Genomic DNA, 20,642 nt, shown 5'->3' on the forward strand with positions numbered 1-20,642 from the left:
CTTTTTGATCTGTCAATTACTGTTCAAAACCTTTCTCTTGTAAAGTTTCTATCACGCTCTGCTAGTCTTAAAAACAAAATGGTAGTAAGGTTTTCAACCTTAATTGTAGGTCTTGCAGTTACGAATGAGATTCTCCAAGGAAAATCAGGCTGGTCAAAGCTCTTTGAACCACTGGACTTTTTTCAGAAATACAAGTATGTATGAAATCTGTTACCTGAACTTGAAATGATTGCCATACTGGTTAGCATAGTGACTTTTAGCTTGCAGTCGAAATACAAGATGGCATTGATATGTTTGTTTTTCAGAAGCTGGAGGTAGTCATAGGAATTTTGGTAAGGATAAGTATAGGGAAGATAGAAAAACTGTTTGTGTTTTGCCACTGACACTGTTTTTATTAACAAAAATACCAGCTCTGATACTTAGAATGCAGCAGAACACGATTCTGAAGGATGTAATCAGTTTTTCTTCAGTTAATACTGTGCTGCCTGCAGGATATAATGTGTCTTGTCTGGAAGTCATTTTCTATACATTTAAGGCAGTTTTGGTTTCATTTGAAGGAATATCAAGTCCTGAGCTAGAATGTTACTTTTTCTTTTCTTCTAGACATTATATTGTGCTGACTGCTAGTGCCTCTACTAAAGAGCATCACTTAGAGTGGTAAGTCTTGCTTTGAGTGTGGGTTCAATACATCATTGACGCTCAATTCAGTGTTGCGCTTCATTTGGTTAATACAGTTCACAAAACTAAAGTATTTGACTGTGCAGCTCGGCATGGAATACAGTAGGGAGGTAAGTAGACAGTTCCTCAGCAAAACTAAAAGCTTTCTTGTAAAGGGCAGTTAGCGTAAGTTATCTTGCTGTTTAAGAAGTTAAGCTAAAGACCTAAGTCATGATGAGAAGGAACAAAGAGGGTTAGCATGCGTATGCTCTGTGCCATCTGGAGAAGCAGACTCCTTAGGAGTCTAAGGAGACTACTTACCCAAGGCTACTTCAGTTAGGAAGATGTTCTTTGTTGCAGAGACTGAAGTAAATGGGGATTACTTGATGTCATCAGATGTGTAGTGGACACTGGAGAGCTTGATCTTTTACTGACTTATAGAGCAGTGGTCTCCAAACTTTTGTGCACTCCTGTGAGCAAAACAAAAAAAAACAAGTAATTTTTGAACACATAGTTGCGGTCTATATCTACTTCTTTACAAGTTACGTACACATTACTGAAGTTCTAATCTTTTCTTCCCGGACCCAGTGGATTGTCTTGTGCACCCCCTGGGGTACATCCCCCTCCGACACTTTGAAGACGACTGTTGTAGAGCCTTAGAAGGCTTGGTTTCATAGCTTTTTTACTGGATGCAATATTTAATTTAGGACTAGATTGCACTCAACGCTAAGTTGCTCTGGTAATGTAGTCTGCCTGTTCCAGAGCCTACTTTTCTCCAGTGAAGTGAAACAAGGCTGTTTAATTGGGGTGAAACCTGACCGTCTGCACAGAGTACCTGAATGGTGATAAATAGTGTTTACTACGTTTTAATCTAGTAGTGTGCTCAGGCATCTTGTGTTTAGTGCTGGAAATGATCATCTCGGCATGCTTGGTAGTGGATAGGTAAATTGCAGGAGTGCTGATCTACTTTGTGAAAGGTAATGTGAGAACCCCTTCAACTGTGGTTAGAGAAAATGACTGCTGCTGACGTGGTATTTGTCACTGTCTCAAGGCAGACATGCCAGTAATAACTTGTTGAACCTGTGTGAATGGGGTGACTAACTGTGAGTCTTGAAATAAGGGGAAACGGTGAGGAATTAAGGTACTGTAATGTGTGTGGTGTTCTTTTTCTGAAGAAATGAGTGCTTTGCCTGCCTTGCTCAAGTAAGCAAGGAAAATAGCTGTGTGTACCAGACCCCTGTTCTGAGGGCACCTTGGTTATACTTCAGGGTTCGGCTTGCGGTCTAAGGCAAATGATTGAATTCTTGAGCTACCTCTGAAAGACACCTTAGCTCCTGTTTAAAAACAGGTCTAGTAGGTAATACCTCTTACCTGAACTTGTTAATGTGTTCGCTTAAAAATCGTGTCAGCTACAGCTTGATGTCAGTCGCAGTTAGGTATACAACAAGGAGTTCTGGGCAGAGGGCTTAGAGCCAAATAGTTTTTAATGTGAGATGTTTTAAGTGGAGAAGGCTTATTGTATCTCACAATAAAGATGAGGAAAGTTCTGGCTGCAGTAAAAGCTGACGTTTTTGCAGTGACAGAAATGGCAGCAAACGGGGCTTAGTTTTGCATCTGGGAAAATGAAAAGCAGAAGACAAACTTGCTTCCGTTTGCTATAAGAACAAGTTTAGTTCACCAACTCTTGAATGGATTTGGGAATAGATGGCACATCTCTGTTGTTCATCAACATAAGATACTTGTGAAGAACGTACAGAGTTCTGACTGCTTTCAAGGGTAGCAGTGTTTTAGGTAGAAGGGTAAAATGCCAGTACTTCATTTAAAAGAATAGCCTTGGTGGTCATGATACATTTCTTGGGTAAGTCTCTGATGAGACTGTGTTGACTGGATCGTTTGTTTATTAAAGGAACGATATTTTTCAGTTTGGCTGGAAGAGGGTAAACTCTTTTCACAGATCAGTCTGCAAGAAGAATAGCATCTTTACTCAGGTGTAATGGAAGAGTTGTGCTTGAGCCTTTTCTAAACGGTTGTTCTCCTTGATCTTTGGGGTAAAAAGGAGCTTTGCTGCACTTCAAAATGCAGCCAGAGGTGCTGGGAATCTGCTTCTTGTTGACATTTTCATCATAGGTTATATGTTGAAGTGTTGTGTCTGACCTGTTAAGAGTACAAGTAAAACTTACTTACTGCCTCTGTCTTTGGAAACTTTGAAGCTCCAATGTCCCTGAAAACATCTCCAACTCCAGTGTGTGTGATATAAATATCTAGTATCTGCTGAGCTGAATGAAACTTACTACTTACTTACTGACTGGTTAGCATTTTTGGTATTAGCATTGTATTATAAGAAGGCAGATAACTACTGTGCTGGATACAGTCAAAAATGAGTAAATGTCTCTTGTTCTTATCAGGATTGGCCTTGTGGAATCTAAAATTCGTGTGCTGGTTGGAAACTTGGAGAGGAATGAATTTATATCTATTGCACATGTAAAGCCACAGTCTTTCCCTGGCAGCCGAGAACTTTGTAAACAGTGAGTTTCATTACTTTTCTGAACTGGAGTTTGGCCCATGTATTGTACCTCGTTTATATTCCTTCACCTCAGCTTACCTGTGAGAGATGTTCAGTTACGTACCTACTGTTTTGTAGGTAGGAGGTCTGGCGGGCAAGGTTCTGAGCCTGTAGGATCTTTTTAAAGAAGGGAGAACTTGAGGGAGGAGTTCTCGGAGAACTTGAGTATGGGCTGACTCCAATCTTTAGCTGCTGCGTACAACTAAACTGTTTTGCTTAATCCCTTCTTGAGAGTAGATGCTAGCACCCAAATAACTGGCATCTGTGCATAAATGATAGATTTGTGACTCTGTCTTTTTAGGAGTGGATATGTGTCAATGTGGTTTCTTGGAATCGTGTTTAGGAAAGCGGAGAATGCAGAAAGTGTTAACGTTGATTTAACGTGCGTTATACAGTCATTCAAGGATACAGGTAAGCCTCTATTTTGCTCTAGTCTCGTAGGGTTTCGATTTTTAATTCTAGTGCAAGTTGCTTCACAAAGTGAATTGTGCTTCCTTCTGGTATTAGCTATTAGCTATTTCTGTAGAACGTGACACGTAGAAGATTAGCCTTAGAAACATACTATTTTGACACTTTGGCAATGTAAGTCCACCTTGAAACAGAAGTGTGTACTACAGCCCTATGTACCATATCCCATATGTGAAATAACAGTTCTGCAGATCATAGTGAACGATCAGAAAGGAACTGCGATTCCTGAAGTGGACAGTCAGATGTGAAGCCAGGAGAGAGATGCCCGTTTACTGGGTGTAGCTACACTTGTCAAAAGCAGTTGTCAGTTACTGAACTTTGGAAGTGGGAATTAACTGTATCAGGCTCTAAAAGAAGTTGTGAATGCCTGCTGACAGTATTGTTTCCAAAATAACAGTTTCTGTACGATACCATCCCAGAACTTTGAAAGGCAGTGAGTGGTCACATTGTAATGACATGCAGTCTTGCACGTCAAGCTCCGTGTTCATCTTCCTTTATTCCTTTTGATAGTGTATTGGTTTTGTTTGGCAAGGTTTTGGTAGCGGGGGGGGGTGGGGGGGGTTACAGGGGTGGCTTCTGTAAGAAACTGCTGGAAGCTTCCCCTGTGGTCGAGAGAGAGCGAGCCCATATTAGCCGGCTCTGAGACAGACCCGCCGCCGGCCAAGGCCGAGCCAATCAGTGATAGTGGTAACGCCTCTGTGATAACATTTTTAAGAAGGAAAAAAAAGTTGGGACGGAGAGAAACTGCCGCCGGAGTGAGGAGTGAGAACATGTAAGAGAAACAAGCCTGCAGACACCAAGGTCAGTGAAGAAGGAGGGGGAGGAGATGCTCCAGGCGCCGGAGCGAAGATTCCCCTGCAGCCCGTGGTGAAGACCCTGGTGAGGCAGGCTGTCCCCCTGCAGTCCAGGGAGGTCCACGGTGGAGCAGATCTCCACCTGTAGCCCGTGGAGGACCCCACGCCGGAGCAGGTGGGTTCCCGAAGGAGGCTGTGACCCCGTGGGAACCCCGCGCTGGAGCAGGTTCCTGGCAGGACCTGCGGATCTGTGGAGAGAGGAGCCCACGGAGCAGGCTTTCTGGCAGGACTTGTGACCCCGTGGGGGACCCGTGCTGGAGCAGTGTGCTCCTGAAGGACTGCACACCGTGGAATGGACCCATGCTGGAGCAGTTCGTGAAGAACTGCAGCCCGTGGGAATGGCCCACGTTGGAGGAGTTCGTGGAGGACTGTCTCCCGTGGGTGGGACCCCACGCTGGAGCAGGGGAAGAGTGTGATCAGCCCTCGTCCTGAGGAGGTGAAGCGGCAGAAAATAACGTGTGATGACCATAAACCCCATCCCTGTCCCCCTGTGCCGCTGGGGGGGCTTGGTGGTGGAATCCGGGAGGGTAGTTGTGCCCGGGAAGAACGGAGGGGTGGTGGGAAGGTGTTCTGAGATTTCATTTTACTTCTCATTACCTTGCTCTGGTTGATTTGTAATAAATTGAGTATGTTTTGCAAATTCAGTCTGTTTTGCCCGTGACGGTAATAGTGAATGATCTCTCCTGTCCTTATCTCGACCCGCGAGCCTTTTGTTATATTTTCTCTCCCCTATCCAGCTGAGGATGGGGGAGTGATAGAACGGCTTTGGTGGGCACCTGGTGTTCAGCCAGGGTTAACCCATCACAGATAGATGCAGAAATAAAGTCATATCGCAAGCGTTGTTAGATAATGCTAGAATAAAGGGGCTTGGGGGTGAGCAGTCATTTGAAAGTACAGGTCTTTGGTTCCAAAGTCTGTTTACTTCTTCCCAAGCTGACTGCTCTTGTGCCTTTCAGAAGTGCACGTGTGCTGTGAGGCTTATGCCTTGCTATCGTAACGACAAACTAAGGAAATCGGGTTACTCTTCGGGAGTGACGAGTGTGTTTGGACAAAAAGTTCTAAGCAGTGGACTCCTTTAAACTCTTCATCAGTGCAAACAAACATTTCTCCATGGTACCAGCATGAGCTGTGTGTTGTGTTGCTCAGACAACATGAGTAAATGCAGTAAAAGCGGACCTTCTTTTTAGCTCATGCTTTGGGATATGAGACAAGCACAGAAAAAAGGCATCAAAACGCTTGTCTGAGTTTCAGGCCAGGTGGGGTGACTTCCTCAGACTTGCACTGTTACCCGAACCGATGCTTGTCTTGTACGTTACATCCAGTGGCACTGTGTTTGAATGTTGTGGCAAATGTAAATCATGTCAACAACTTTGACAAATACCCAATGCAAACATTCCCACTGAGCTACAACACTAAATTTCCTGTTAGTTTACAGCCAGGCTAACCACCTCAATGTGCTAAAGGAAGGTATGAAGATTGAGGCAGCTCATGTGAAGAGAAAGCACCTCCACCATTTTTTGCCTGCAGAAACCTTACCGAAAAGAAAGAAGGTATATTAAAAATTGGGCTCTTCTGGCAATATTTTTTTTTTCCTTTAATAATTACTTGAAGACTTCATTATTTTGATGTTGTTGTTTCAGCAAAGCATGCCAGGTACTAGTCAAAATGCTGGTGGGCTTCAGCGCAAAAGGACTTCTTCAGATGGAAGCTGTTTGGACAGTTCCGGAGACACGGGCTCCAGAACACCGGAAAATTCCTCTTCATCACATAAGATTGCTAAAGTGGACACCTCTCCAGCCGAGAGAGAAAGGTTAGCACCATAACCTTAAAGCTGTGAAGAAGCTGCTTTTTAACTGACTCGCGATGGGAATGAGGTCTGGGATTTCTTGTTTGAATCTGTGTTGTTCATAAGCACGTGGAGGGCTCTAATGGCTTCAGGAAGAAAGCTGTCATCTCCTTTGGGCACGTGGGGGGAGGCAGGTTAAAGAAATCCTTGAAAAAATGAATTTAATATCCATGAAGACATGTCGGAAGAAAGGAGAAGTGGATACCGGAGGAATTATTTGGTCTTGAATGTAGATCTCCTTGGGTTAGTGTGTAACTTGAAGCCGGAGTGTTTTCCATGTAGGTAATTTTGTTCTTTCTAACAAAAAGTATGGTTAATGCCAAGCAGTATGATGTTCTAACGAAGTGCTGATCTTGATCACAGCAACACTAGAGCTGCTGCTGCCTTGGTGCAGCAGTATGAGAACTCGGGCAGTAAAAGTGTGTGTCACTTCCTGGGAGGTCTGCTTGTTCATAAGCTACTTCAGCCCAGGAGGAATATGTAATCTTGAGAGTAATAGCCCAAGAGTACCAAATGTGTAATGCCTGCTGTGTTCAGACCATTTGGTACTGGAGGAGTGGCACTAAAACTAAAATAAAATGGGATGCCCGTATGGGTAGAGCAGATCCATTCATGGAAAGCAGTACAGAGTGCTGGAGGTACTAAGCTGGAAGACAGTGCAAGTACATAGAGACTGACTAAAGAAAACGCTGAAGTTTAAATTTGCGGTCTGAAGTTCAGCGGTCAAAATGAAGATCTCGTGCTAGATTGCCTGGGAGTTTGTTGTTTGGTAGAGCTGTGACAATGAGCTAAGAAGACAGACATTTGTCTTGCATGGGCTTTCTGGAAAGGAAATGTATAGTATTTTACAAACGAGCTTTTTATAACTCTAGCATCTGACTCTTACAGAAATGCTGTGCACCAGAAATCTAACGGTGCTAACAAGAGAGAGAAGCTACCTCGTGTAGCTGAGCCATCAGTGTCTAAGGGACTCTCCATTCCTGTTACTGATTCAAGTATGTATTGACGTGGTGGGTGGAATGCAGTCTTTAATTTCACGGCTGAACTCTAGAAGCGCGGTGTCTCTTACAGAAGTGGAGGCTACAGTTGCAATAAGAACATTGGGACCTCCAGTTGGTAGCACCATTCCAGGACGTAACACAGTTTCTCAACCAGGAGGACGTTTTGTCCAAGGACAGCATGAATTAAGTGGGACTGGAATTACAGATCCTAAGAACAGTGCACCTAAACGACCTTATTCAGTGACCACTGAAGGACCTCATTCACCTCCATCAGAAGAACGCCCCAAAACACTAGCAGATGGAGAAAAGGTAAGGAAGGGGGGCTAGGCCAGGGAGGGTTTGAAGTAGAATTAATTCTTGATGTACAATGCATGACATAACTGAGAAGAAATGCATATATACATCCCCAATGGATTCAGGAATCTAAATTTAAGCATAATGCTAGTTTTACTAGGATGTAGGTGTGAGAAATTGTCTTGAACGGACTGTATAGCTATTAAACAATTTTTTTTCCCTGAGATCTGGCACTAGTGACTGGTTTTGGTCTGGTGGCAGGCTCTCTAAATACTACTGTACTTGTATATTACTGCACTGACCCATTGCTCAATGAACTGGAAACAGTTCTTCATTCAGAAAAAACCCAAATCTCAAAAGGAAGAGGACATGAATGTTATAAATGTAGACGTATGAGCTAATCTTGTTCTGGCAGATGATTTTCGAATGCCTCTTGATAGTTTTGCTGCTTTAGAAATCAGCAGCCTACTCAACAGGTTGTCCACTGCTGAAACGACCGTGTGGAGTTGCTTGTTAAATCTGGGTTTTGTGGGAGCTTTTGATTAATGCTTGATTTGTTTTCTTGCTATACATAACTCTCCTTAAACAGCTGTTTGCGTGGCTTGACCTCTGATTTGAGGCAAAGAACAACTAGAAAAAACTCCATTTTGACACTTGTAAAGAATCAGCTTGCAGAACTGTTACCTACTATTGAATACTTCAGGTACAGATTTCAAGGTTTGGGTAGTACGACTTCTTGCGAGGCTTGAGATTCCTGTGCGGTAAGGGGAGTGTTGTCTAAATGTTGTTTTAAGAATGGCCACTAACACAGTTAATGTGTTGACTGGAAGCTGTACTCAAATATGAAGGTAACTTCAGTATAGCAATTATTTTGAGTCTGTGTATTCTGTTCTTCTAGTTAACTGGCCAGGATTCAGCATTCAAAGGCGGCGGCAGTCCAGAAGATGTCAGCAGCAGATCTACAGACAATGTAATTAGGAAGGGGTTTTACTCGGTGGGCTAACTGAAAAGCTGAATGGACTCTGCTAGTGCCTAGACTACTTCACATCAATACTCTACGCGTTTATTGATGTAAACAAAAATATGCTTTTTAGTTTAACTACTTTCAGCCTTCATTTCCCAAATATGTTCTTGTAAGAGTTATCCCTATTAGTCTTTTTAAAAGTCTTGACTGTCACTAGCTGAAACAGCTTTGGAAAAAGCCACAAAAACCAAGCTGCCCTGTGACTTGGATTCAGAATGTAGGTAAACAGGTTAACTAGTTACTGCAACCACATTGTGGTGTCAAGTGTGTCTGAACGTGCTTGTATTCATTTGTGCTTTCCTAGTGCATGTGCATATATTGTTCTTCTCCTAAACTATTTTCCCGGTTGGCACATACACTCCTGGGCATCTATCACAATGGTGCTCAGCTTCCTCAGCTAGCTAGTCCCCTGCCTAACACGGCCACGCGCTACACAAGTATTGCCTCCCATGGAGGCCCATAAATAATTGTGGTATTGAAGACAACGCAGCAGAGGATGCTACCAAGGTATGGAGATGATAGACGTGTCCCATGCCGTTGTATCTGATTTTTGTCTTGAGACTGCTCCAGCATGAGACTTGAGGGCTTTTTTTGTTGTCGCTGGGTAGGAAAGCTAAACTCGGAACACACAGCTTGAAGATGTACTTAAACATTGCAATAGCCAAGGCTGTTGTGGCACTGCTACCCACCTGCAAGGGAGAGTCTTGAAAGGAATTGGCATGCAGAGAGTGTTTTCAGATAAACCCTGAAAGCTGTTCTACGTGGTTACATGAAAACTTGTAGTAGTCTGAAGTTCCGGTTCTGTAAACTGGTAACACTGCTTACCCAGTTAAGTGCATGAGGGTTTTTTGAGGGGTGGGGAGAAATTCTGATCCCGTGAAACAAATGTTGTGCTCTCTCTCTATTGTAACTTCTTTATAACTTGGTGTTTTTGTAAATGAAGTTGTATGTTTTTCCAGAGAATTTTCGTATGTACTGTAAAATACTGTCTTCCAAAAAGATTTTTTTAAAATTATTATTAATTTTTTTTAATGCACGTGGGATCTGCTTAAAAACCTCAAACAAGTAAACCAAATGTAAGGCGGGCAGGGCAGTGCCAGAAAAAGTATGTTCTACAAAATGATGATGTCATGGTAGAGTAAATTTGAGGAGACTAGGAACACTGCTTTCCTGCTTCTAGTATTTCCAGGTTTTGAATTAACACCCTCTGAATAGTGCAGCTTGCAAACTGCGCTGACAGCTGAAGTCCCATTTTGCTGTGCGGACAACAGATACCCCTGACTTCTTTTAAAATTAGTTGCTTGGCTTAAACCGCAATTCTGAGCTCTGATCATTTTAAGCATCCACCTCAAACCCTAGTGACAAGACCGAAGGGGCATGTAGCTACCTTGCACGGTCTTCATTCTCCAGCATTCCCCCTACTGCTGGTATTCCAAACTTGTGGAGAAAGCATGACCATGACCGTATACTTACCTTTTTTCCTTATTACCTCTGGTTTCCAGCTTGCTTCAAGTGCAATTCATCTCTTAGAAAATGTGCCTTAGTGGGTTTGAGAGGTCTTATTCCTCCTTATCCCCTCGAAAAAACCCCAAAACTTAAGAGTGCAAGGCTTACGTTTACTCACAGGTTAAAATTAAGAAAGAGAACCTATGTTACTTCAGTGGCTTTTAGCAGAGCTACACCCTGAGTTTATAAAATGGTTACCTTGGTTTTGTGACCTGGGTTAAAACCATGGTCTTTCAATACTGTCAAGTCTGTGTACTAGTTACAGTAGGTATACAACTTCAGCACTTGTGTAAATAAAACCCCATCGTTAATTTGAAGGAATTAAAGCTGAAGTAGGTGATAAGATAAACGGCAAAGCAACTATGAAAAGTGTTTTGTAATGGTCTACAAGCCTGTAATATTACCATGCTTTTAAACAAATTCTTCCACTTGACCTGTTAAAGGCTGTTGTGCCCTTAACCTCTAGTCAGCACATGCATTTCTGCAGCTGGTCTCAAACTAACCTAGCTAATTGATATCAAAGTATATGCCTGTACATGGATTTATTTTTTTTAACTCTTGCTTTGCAGAATTATCTTCTAATTGTGCTTTGTTGTTGTTGTTGTTGTTTCCCCCCCCCCCCCCCCCCTCACTCTTATGGTGTTAAGAAGAAGTTTAGGAAGAAGTCAGGTTACTAGTTTCCTGGACTTGATCCAGCATGGGTCAGATTACACGCTTTATTTTAATGTACCCTGACTCAGCGCTTGGCCGCGTGCAGAGAGATGTTGCTGTTCTGGAGTTTCCCTGGCTATTGCAGAGGTTGGATGCTGCCCCAGCACTATGCAGATTAGATTACAGCTGTTTTAAATAAAGTTCAAACTGCACCAGTTCAACTGAAGTGTTTTCCTTTGTTTATGGAGCAAGTCTTCTGTCAAAGTGATTGAAAGGCAAGTTCCTCATGCATAAAGACTCCTCTCCCTACAATACTCAGAAGGAAGCAGCCCAAGCTAGAGACAGTATTGCCAAGCGTGGTTCCTGTCCTTTAGGGTGAATCCCTCCAGCAGGCTTTTCTATGCTCTGGGAAACATCTGCGGTTATAACTGCAGCTGCTGTTGGCTCTAGCAGTCCTGTCTGAATCTGGTCCAGCGCAGGTCACCAAGAGTCAGTGCTAGAAGCAGCGCTTCTTAGCTGTTAGCAATTGCATCATCACATCGCTTCCTGGCATAGTGTCTTATCGCTGATCATCTGGGGACAGAGGTTTTTATTCATTTGCCAGATGGAGCTGGTAGTAGGGCAAGTTCTTTCTGGAATACCTGAAGGAGAGAAAAGCTGTATGTGGCCTTCTTTCTCATTTTTGTTTTTACTGAAAAGCAAAGCAATCGGTGCTAGCTTTGCAAGATCCTCAGGGTTATCGACAAACCCCAGGTAAGTAAATGCCTAAACTAAAACAAACCCCAGTAACAAATGCATTGTTTTCTCTTGCTTCTGCCACAATACATCCCCCTAAGACCCTAAACCCAATACTGAATGTATTTAATTGTGATTGTGCTGAACACAAGATGACCAGAGCCAGAAAATACCTTGGACTTGAAGGTGAGGGAGGCTCCTTGATGCCAGACTTCCTGCAAACTTTGCTGTTTTCTGTCTGCTTTCTTAGCTGGTTGCTGTGTGTGTGGCTTGGAGGTCCAGCTGGAGGGGGTGAGGGATGCATGATCAGTCTCCTTAAAGAGGAGCAGCTCTGCGTTGAGACTGTGTACGGTTAGTAACTTTGAGCAAGACGTTCCATTGCAGGAATTAACGTCTCCTGTGGTTTTACTTGTTAGGTCTAAGCAAAGAAGTGGTTCATGTGAAGTCGCCTCCGCTTCTGCTACTGCAGTGGGTTGGTGTAACTTCTTGCTACTGCTTCTGCAACTGCAGAAACTAGAGAGAGCAAGTAATAGAGGGGTTGGGGGGTCCAGCCGCAGCCCCCTGCTTCCTGGCCAGCTCGGCTGTTGCTCTGCCTTTCGTCGAGTGCTGCGGGGCCAGGTTGGACTAAGCAGAGTCCAGTGGGGTGTTTTCCGAGAAGGAGGCGAGGGGTGGGCTGTTGAGCACTGCCTGCTGCCTCCTAGCATGCTGGTCAGCATGGACTGCCTCCCCTTCCCTGTGCCTGAGGGTTTCTTCAGCCACCATCTACCCCTGGGGTGCCCAGCTCCGAGCGTGGCCCGAGTATGACTACCTGTGGTTGGTAGTCGGTTTGTTTTGTGTTTCCAGGTTTTCTTCCTTGGAATCATGTTGTCCACAAAGAAATGTCATTATCCATCCCATTTCTAATTCAGTATCTACCGATCTAGCGTGACCCAGAGCCTGTGTGAAGGAGGAGCCGCCCCAAAGGATCCTGCAGCGACCTGTTTGTCCACAATCCTTTCTCCGAGTCCACTTCTGGAACTGCAGGGGCAGTGCTTGTGTGCAGAGTCCCGGAACAGCAGCACTGCCAGGGAGCCCCAGCGCCTGCTGTGTCCAGAGCTGCTCTTTCCACCGCCACACTCTCCTCCTGAGCCCTTCTGGTGTTGTAAGGCCGGAGTGCTCCAGCAGCTTGGCCACAGTTCTCCCGTGTGGCCATCCTGTGACAGCAGGCAGGGAAAGGCACTGGGCACTGCTGGGACAGAGCTCGCCATGCTCCAGAGCAGCATTTGCATCATGGAAGGAGACCCCCTCAGGGCAGTGCCTTAAGGCTTAGGTCTTCTTCCAAAGTTTCTCTCAAGAACATGCAGGCTCTGGCCATGTCCACCAAAAATTACCCTGTCCCGTATTTTTAAGCTGCTTTTTAAGCTCCAGACTAGCTGAACGAGAAGACATCCACTGTACATTTAATTGAGAAAGATGTACGCAAGACGCACCAGCTGGGGACTGATGCTGCCAGCAGGTTCAGCACCCCAGGGGAAGAGGAGGGCAGCCACCCTCTCTGGCTGGAAGCCTGTCGGGGCTTCAGCGTTTCAGCTTTGGTGGCCCCAGGCTGCTGCGGAGCCGTAGTCCAGTCTCTAGGGCTGCAGGGACCCATGCCAGGGGCTGTGTGGAGGGAGCTGGGCAGGGGCAGGGCTGCAGGAGGTGATTGCAGGGCTCTGACCCCAAGCAGAGTGGCTGCAGCACTCGCGTTTGACCCCCAAACCTTCCCTCATCAGTGCCTTTACGGTAGCTGGAGATCCTCATACTTAACACATGAGGAGTTGCAGGCGTGATCTGTACCAGCAGTGGCTTAGGAACCCGGACCGGGGCTAAGCCCCAGCAAGAGCCTTTGCACAGAGCTGTTGCTCTGCAGCTCCCTGGCTTGCCTCCCAAAACTCCTCATCCAGCAAAACCTCCCACACTTATGCGGAGCTTTGATTCTTGGGGCTCCGCTGTTCCTCTTGCTGATGCTAATGCCCTTGGCATCAGTTCCCATAATCACGGATTGCTATGTAAAATATTTATTGCAGGACTTATCCTTTTTTAAAAAAAAAACAAACCAAACCCACTTTATTTACATAAATTACAAAATAAAATAATCACACTTTTGCTCACACTAAAAATCTACTCTTAAATTAAAACTCGGTTGGGCTCAGCACAGCAAGGAGCCACAGCAAGGTCGTTGCTAGCAGAGCCTTGTGCTCTTAACACAGCGTTCCATTTTTATAGCTCTCATTTTTATAGCTTAAACCATGATAGAGACAGAGTCACAGCAGCACAGAATGGATGCTGAAAGAGACCTCTAGAGATCATCCATCCCACCTCGGCTGCTCGAGCAGGGCCAGCTGCAGCAGGCTGTGAGTCTGCTTCTCGAAGGTTCTATTGGCTGCGTTGCTCCCAGGTTGTGGAGCTCGCATGGCAAATGGGCAATGAAGAGGGATGAAGTTTTCAGGCACTTTCTGGCCGGTGCAGTGATTTTTATTTTTTTTTTCCTTCTGACTTTTTCTCCCCCCTTCCTGGTCTTGCAGCTGCCCAAGGCGCAGCCAGAGAACTGGAGGAGGGTCCCTGCCTGGCCTGCAGCTCCCTCCCTCGCCATTCTTAGGGTGATTTGGGGTTATTTTGCTGTGTCAGTGAGGCAAAGCTGGGCTCTTGGGGGCTGAGGTCAGTGCGACCCGAGGAAGGCCGTGATGGTCTTGAGGCTTTGAAGGGCTGTGCACCGAGCCCTGTCCCCGCTGGAGGGGACGCTGGTGGTGTTCAAGACGAAGGCCTTGCAGCCCTTGTTGTCGTGTGTGCCCGTGTCCCCCCCAGCCCCCAAGGTCTGTCGTTGTCGCAGGGGCTCTGTGCTGCTTTCTGCATGGGGCCGTGTCCGTGAGTCCTGCAGGGACCTGTCTGTCCTGGCTTCCCCACCAAAGGGCTGCTTCCCCTGGGGAAGGGGAACGGGGAGTTGTTCCCGTTCCTGTCCCCCCCCCACCATCGCCTGCTCCGCTGGTGGTGACTCAGGCCTGGGGGTGGCTGGGTTCCCCTCGGGGCTTGCTGGCTTGGATCTGGGGCTCGGCGGGGCTTTTGCACCTCTTGGGGGCTGTTTCCCGGTGCCCCCCGCACTCCCTCCCCGTCCCACACAGGCACGGAGCGGTTCTGGAGAAAGAGCTTTTAATGGGAAACACAAAAGAAAAGGTCCCATCCAAGCTGGTCTAAACCCTCCCTACCACCCTCCCCGGCCCCCCCTTCGACAAATACCCCCCCCTCCACTCCCACCCCCCATTCCCCCCATCTCCATCCCTCTCACCCCTGTCTAATCCCCCCCCCCCCCCCCACACCCTCACGTTGGCTGCCAGAGCCCTGCGCTTGCTGGGTGCCATTGGCAAGGAGCTCTGCGCCTGCCTCTTCCTCCGCTTGCCGGCCGTGGCAGGTGGGGACGGTGGCAGGTCCATCCCCGCATCCTGCCACGGCTCCTGGGGCTCCATCCCGCCGCCGTTGAGTATTTTGAGGCTCAGCATGGTGTCGCTGAGCTCAGGGATGCAGTAGTCGGGGGTGAGCATCTCCTCAGGCAGCGAGAGCGAGCTGAAGTCGCGGTCGGGGGTGTCTGCGCTGGTGCCACCAGCGTCCTCGGGCACGGAGCTCCTGCTGGGAGCATCCTGGCTGACCCCCACTCCATCCAGGGAGCAACCGAAGAGCCTTAGGGCCTCTTCCAGGACCATCTCCTCGGACACTGCAAGGTCGCCTGCAGTGTCCCCAAGGGCTTTGTTGTTGGTGGTAGCGCAGGGGCTGGTATGGACATCGCCGCCTGGGGGTGCCCCCACAGGGGTGGCCGTGCTGGGGATGTTGATCTGTGCCAGCTGCCCCTCGCTGTGCTGGTAGCCAGGGATGGACACTGGCAGCTCCAGAGGGTCTGGGGTCACCCCACTCCTCTGATTTTTGTAGGGTGTGAGGTATCATGGTTGGCCCTGGGGGGTCCCTGTGGCTGCCCAGGCCAGGGGGGCCCCGCAGCCCGTGGGACCCCACAGGGCAGCACCCGGCAGAGAAGCGGCGCCTTGGCCGAGCGTGGCGGTGGCCGGTGGAGGCAGGTCGGCGGTTGTCCACTGGATGCAGAAGACCCGGGGGTCGAAGAGGCAGCCACATGGAGCCCTCTGCAGACCTGTGTGGGTGAGGGGGGAACCGTGCTGGGCCGGGGTGGCTGTCCAGGAGCACCCGCTGAGCCAGCCCTGATGGCCGACATCCCCCAGCTCTGGGCCAGGGGCGTGGGGAGCTTGTGGCCGGGGCGATCCCCACAGGGTGAGCTGCTGTGCTGGTGGGACGGGGTTGCAAATCGGGGAGGAGACTCGCATCTAGGAGGTGAAAGGGGAGAGGTGGCCCCAAATATTTGGGGAATTCTCTGCAGATGGGCTTTACTGGGCACGCGCCGCCCGGGCGAGGGCAAGGATGCTCACCGGGGCTTGCTGAACCCCCATGCGAAAAGTGCCGGGGGAACGGGTGTGATGGGGATGGCGAAGGGGCCAGAGCAGACTGGGGTGCCATACCTGCTGGTGGTGCCTGGGGGGCCTGGGCTGCAGGGAAGGGCTGCTCCCGCGTGGGCAGGCGGCACGGGTTGGCTGAGCCTAAGAGAATGAGACAGGAGCGATGGCCGGCGGTGTCCTCTGCTCTTGCCCCCCAAGAGCGTCCCTGGGCTGCAGGGGTTGGGGTTGGTCCCTACCTCAAGGGTAGAAGGTTTTGGGGAGCATGAATGGCTGGAAAAGCTGGGGCGCCGGGGGGCCCCAGGGCCCAGGCAGTGGGAGCTGCATTGGTGGCCGCGCCATGGTCCCTTCTGGCTGTTGGCTGCCAAGGACTCTTTGGCGTCTCCCCGGAAGGAATGCGGGGGCTCCCTGTGTTCCGCCCCACCCCCAAGAGCCTCCCCAGCTCCTCCTGGGGAGGGAAAGAGTTAAGGGAGGCTGGGGTGGCCCCGGGGCCTACAGGCGGCTCTCGGGGTCTGCGGGTACAAATGCTCTTGGCTTTCAACAGTATTTTTCCGGTGGGGGAAGAACAACAAGTTGATTCAGCTGAGCGAAGCGGGGACCAAGCTGCAGCCGCAGCCTCCTTGCGCCAGATGGCAAATGCGTTTGTGACCGTTGCCCGTGCTTCTGTTCGCTGCGTTGACCAGAGCGAGGCAGAAATAGGAAAAAGGACCTCGAGGGCGCGAAGGAAGGTCACGGGGTGTCGCTCGGTGGCACGCTTTCCCCCAGCCCTCGCTCCAGTAGTGCTGTCAGGTCTTTCAGTCTCCTGCTGGGAAAAGCAGCAGCTCTGGATCCCCCTGGGAGGGGGCAGCCCTTTCCCTGGGTGCATGACACCCCGGAGGAGACGCACCGCGTGCTCCCAGAAAAGGACTGGATTCTGCCCAACGTCCGGTGTCAGGGTGCTGGGGCTGTTTGCGCTCTACGGGATCCCAGGGATGGGGTTAGTACATCCCCTCCTCGTGCTTGGAGGATTCGGCGCTAGCAAGGACACCCCAAGGGTACCAAGGACACAGGCCTCTCACTCCCGCTGTGTGAACAGTGTGTGGCCTGGGGGAGTCGGGACAACTGCCGTGAACCGGAGGCCAAAGATCTCTCCTGGCCTGTATCCTGGTAATCAAAGAGATTGCGCTCTGTTCGTGAGGCACCTCTGGCTGCAAGATTGTGCAAGGCCATCTGCTGCGTAACTTGTGGCAGGGACCGATGCTTGGGGGCGTGAAGGCAAGCGCGCTTCTAAAACCATAAAACTCCATTTCATTTCAGAGCGCAGCTGAGCCACCCCGCTCCTCAAGACTCTGCCATCTGCACCGCTGTGGCTGGGACCGGGCAGTGCTGCACATCCCAAAGGCCACCAAGTCACACCCGTGTCCCTGCTGCTTTGCTGGGAGCTTCTGTGATGCGAGCGATGTTCTGGGGGCTGATCTCTTGGACTGCAGCTACTCTGTCCCTGACCGGCAGCTGGCTAGGAGGGTTGTGTCCCAGGTGGAATTCCACCTCTCTGACGAGAACCTGGCCAAGGATGCTTTCCTCCTGAAACATGTCCAGAAGAACAAGATGGGCTTCGTCAGCATCAAACCGCTGACGTCCTTGAAGAAGGTAGGCAGCCCGTTGCGTTGGGCAGCCGGGGTGGGAAGTGGCCTCCACGTGGAGGATGCCTGGGTGTCTGGGTGTGCTCTGGCTGTCTGCGGTGAGGTGTACGGGGAGGTCCAGGCTCTGCTCAGGCTGCCTGTGTCCCGGCAAAGCGTTGGTGGTGCAGAGCTGGGTCCTGCTCTCTGCCTTCAATGTGCTGCAGCAGTTCTCCACCCAGGGAGGGTGGCTGGGGAAGCAGTGAGCAGTCCTCAAACCCCAAGCCCAGGGCTGGGTTCGCCTCTTCTGCCCGTGGTTCCCCTAGGCTGCTCTGGGAGAGATCATGCCTTAACTAAAAAACTGCAGGGAAGCACTGGTGGTGTGATGTCCAGGGAAGCTGTGTCTTCTTGCCGTGGTCCGGGAGCACAGGCGACCTTCTCCCACAAATCCTGAATGGGGGATATTGCCTTGCCATGACCTCAGGTTGATGGGGTTGCAGCCTGCCTGGATGATGGGTTTAGGGTGGCCCCTGCCTGGGGAGACTCACAGTGACGCAGTGGCCCCCTCTGTCCCTCAGGTGAAATACCTGACGCATGACTGGTGGCTGACGCTTTACACCCTGCAGTTCTCGGAGCTGCTGGAGGTGAATGAGGAGGGCACCAAAGTGAGGCAGTGGCTGATAGCATACGTCCATACAGAATATATGGTATGTCTAAATATTTGTTGGTTTTAATATTTTGTACCAGCCGTGGAAACTGGTTTGCTGCTAGGTGACTGTAAAAGGGAGATTTGGTAAATAATTATTAGAAATCTTATACTAACACTATGATTGAAAAAATAGACAGAAGTGTAGCCAAGTAATTAACTAGTAGAGTTAGTAACCCACTCCTAAGTTTTACAGTTCTTTGCTCTTATGACTGGATGTTCCTGTACATTAGATAAGATTAATATTGAAACTGACCATATATGACTAGAACCATGTTAATCTCCAAGATCAAAGAACAAGGATGACGAACAAGACTTGAAGGTCAGCCAACAGAATTTGAAATGGATCAGTGGGCGCAAAAGCAGCCCTTCGACTCAAATGAAGAACCGTTGCGTGCGATCAGATGTAGGCAGTCCTATGATACTCAGTTACAGTAATTTTTATGTCTATGTATAGTAATCTGATTAATAAGTAATTAGTTACGCCATAGAACCTGTTTGTGCTGAAGCTGTGGCACGCATGCTAGGTGGAACTATCCCCCGTGCATCCAGCGCTGCAATAAAGAATGCCTACTTTCTAAAACTCTTAGAGAGTTTCTTCGACCAGCTTTTCGGTATCATGGGTCCCCATCCCCGAGTCCCTGCTGAGCGTCCCCCCCAGCAGACTGCTGCTGGCCTGAGAGCTGCTGCCCCTGGAGCAGGACGTGCTGCACAAGGACCCCTCGGCCCCCTCCTGGCCCGGCAGCAACTTCAAGCCCAGCAATTTCAGCAATGCCTTCACTGGATTGCTCCTCGCCAGCAAAGTCTTCCCTCCGCTCGGGACAGGCTTGGGCACAGGCAGCTGCTACGGCCTCTGCCCCAGCACTGAGAGCACTCGTGGCTGCGGCTGGGGGAGTGGGGTGGGTGCCTGGGCACCCTGGCCCAGCAGCCCCTCGCCACATGCCAAACCTCTTGCCGGCAGTCCTCCGGCAGCGGCGTGGGTGCCTGAGCCCCTCGGCCTGCGGGATGCGGTGCTTTGCCTGCCCCACTGTTGTCCCAAAAGTGGGGTCGTTTACCCGGCGTGCAAAATGCCAATATAAACACAGAGCAGAGGTATTTTATTCCAGTTCATGTTTACGAAAAGATGGGGGCTAGGTGGTAATCCGCAACGCTAGCACCCCTCATGCCTAAAGGGGCAAGCAATTTATACAGTTCAGTTATACATATTCGATTTCCAAACTTCTTCCCAAAACTATTGCTGGGAGTCGCTTATCTCGCACAGTTTCTATCAGGTTGAAGTTCCCCTGCTTGGAATTAAAGGTCCAATGTTCTTTTCTTCTACAGCGCATGCTCAAGGAGAGTGGGGGGGTAAGTCTTTTTGGTGTGGAATTGAGTTGGTGGTCATGATCTCCCCCTGCCACCTTTCTTTACCTTTCCTCCAGTTTGCGAAGATGCTTCTGACTTCATGCCTATTAGCAATTATTCAACTTTTTGGCGCCTCCTGGAGTAGGATGTTCCCTTCTTCTCAGTTTTTTAGTTCTTCAGGGGCACAGTTGTTAGCAAGGCATGCGTTGATCATACAAAGGGGATCTTGTTTCACAAGAGCTTTGTGGCCTTTTTCGTGTGGCTTAAGTACATCATTTCTTAAGTACATCATTTCCCCCTGTGGTGGGTTGACCCTGGCTGGATGCTAGGTGCCCACCAAAGCCGTTCTATCACTCCCCCTCCTCAGCTGGACAGGGGAGAGAAAATATAACAAAGAGCTTGTGGGTCGAGATAAGGACAGGAGAGATCACTCACCAATTACCGTCACTGGCAAAAGAGACTCCGCTTGAGGAAAATTAACTCAATTTATTACAAATCAACCAGAGCAGGGTAATGAGAAATACAACCAAATCTCAGAGCACCTTCCCTCCACCCCTCCCTTCTTCCCAGGCACAACTTCACTCCCAGATTCCCTACCCCCCCCCCCCCCCCCCCCCAGTGGCACAGGGAGACGGTGAATGGGGTTTACGGTCAGTTCATCACACATTATTGTGATACTTGCCAAACCAACCAAGAAAGGTAAAACTGGAGCGCAGGGAGCAAATGCTTTTCTTTCACCTTAGGCCAACTGCTCGGACGCTCTCTATGCTGCCCTGCTGCAGAGGGCATCCCTCTTGTACCAGTAAGAGACATAAGAGTGAATTAAAGCCAGAACTCCAAACCAGACCAAAAACCCAGTCGTGATCAAGAAGAAAGTGGAGAATGCATCAAATATAACAGAAAATTATTTTGGACATTCCCAGTTTACA

At 48.8% G+C, this 20,642-nt stretch overlaps 1 protein-coding gene across 1 annotated transcript in view; it reads right to left on the bottom strand.

Moving 5' to 3' along the window:
- The window catches only part of LOC126037032 (electroneutral sodium bicarbonate exchanger 1-like), a 105,762-nt gene that overhangs the window by 56,022 nt on the left and 29,098 nt on the right, over window positions 1-20,642 (bottom strand). The gene's annotated exons all lie outside the window — the stretch shown is intronic.

Source organism: Accipiter gentilis, unplaced genomic scaffold (assembly GCF_929443795.1).
Source record: "Accipiter gentilis unplaced genomic scaffold, bAccGen1.1, whole genome shotgun sequence".
NCBI classification, from domain to species: Eukaryota; Metazoa; Chordata; class Aves; order Accipitriformes; family Accipitridae; genus Astur; species Astur gentilis.